Source organism: Oryzias melastigma, unplaced genomic scaffold, assembly GCF_002922805.2.
Source record: "Oryzias melastigma strain HK-1 unplaced genomic scaffold, ASM292280v2 sc06694, whole genome shotgun sequence".
NCBI classification, from domain to species: domain Eukaryota; kingdom Metazoa; phylum Chordata; class Actinopteri; order Beloniformes; family Adrianichthyidae; genus Oryzias; species Oryzias melastigma.
The window spans coordinates 375-1,280 of record NW_023423256.1 but is presented as its reverse complement, the minus strand read 5'-3'; the positions used below and the strand labels follow the sequence as shown (position 1 = coordinate 1,280).

The 906-nt window shown below is 38.7% G+C and overlaps 1 long non-coding RNA gene across 1 annotated transcript; it reads left to right on the top strand.

The window, feature by feature from the left end:
* Positions 1-906, top strand: LOC112140237. The gene is made up of 5 exons (XR_002918140.2): positions 1-14; positions 126-179; positions 265-318; positions 520-573; positions 838-906. It is a non-coding gene; the product is annotated as an uncharacterized LOC112140237 (long non-coding RNA).

Genomic DNA, 906 nt, shown 5'->3' with positions numbered 1-906 from the left:
AGGTTGGACCCAGAGTAAGTACTGATCTCTTAAAATGATCTAACAACCTGTTTAAGTGTGAAAGACATGTTCCTAGAGAATAACATCAAGAAACAATAACTGGAGTTGTTGTTTTATTTTTTTAGGGTCAGGATGGTGCCAAAGGAGAAAGAGGAGAAGATGGTGAACAAGGAGAAGCTGTAAGTCAACAATTGCAACTTTTTAGATTTTAGGATTTAACTGCATTTCGATCTCCTTATCGCTGTCATTCTGTGGTTGCGACAGGGCTCCCCAGGACCTCCAGGCGAAAATGGACCACCCGGTCCTCTTGGAAAGAGGGTAATCTGAAAATTTAATCCTGCCTTTTAGGAATGCTAGGATACCAACAGTTAAGATGGATTTCTCCATCAATGCCTATTAGACTAATTTCTGAAGATCCCTCTAAAATTCATAGTAACTGTTTGAATGTTGGCTATAGTTACCCAGAATGCTCTGAAATTCTTATTTTTGCATTTATTACATCATGTGTTTCATCTCTAGGGTCCTGCTGGAACAAGAGGACCAGAGGGGCGTCAAGGAGAGAAAGGAACTAAAGTGAGTCTTCAGCTTTTTTATGCATTTTTAGATTCTTCCTGACTGCTGTTATTGTGTTCTTGGAGAAATGTTGAGCACAAAATGTCTTCTTTACTGATTTTTTTGCTTATTTTTGTTTTTTATTGTTTGGTAACTTTTTCAATTGAAATTGATCAAACTAATCTGTCTCCTCATCGCTAAAGATGGTGAACTTTTTTTTTAAACCTTGGCACGTACAATCTTAAACTCTTTACGATGGTGATAAAAATATTATGGTATTTGCAGGGAGATCCAGGTGCAGTGGGGCCTCCTGGAAAGACCGGTCCTGTTGGTCCTCAGGGTCAACCAGGAAAA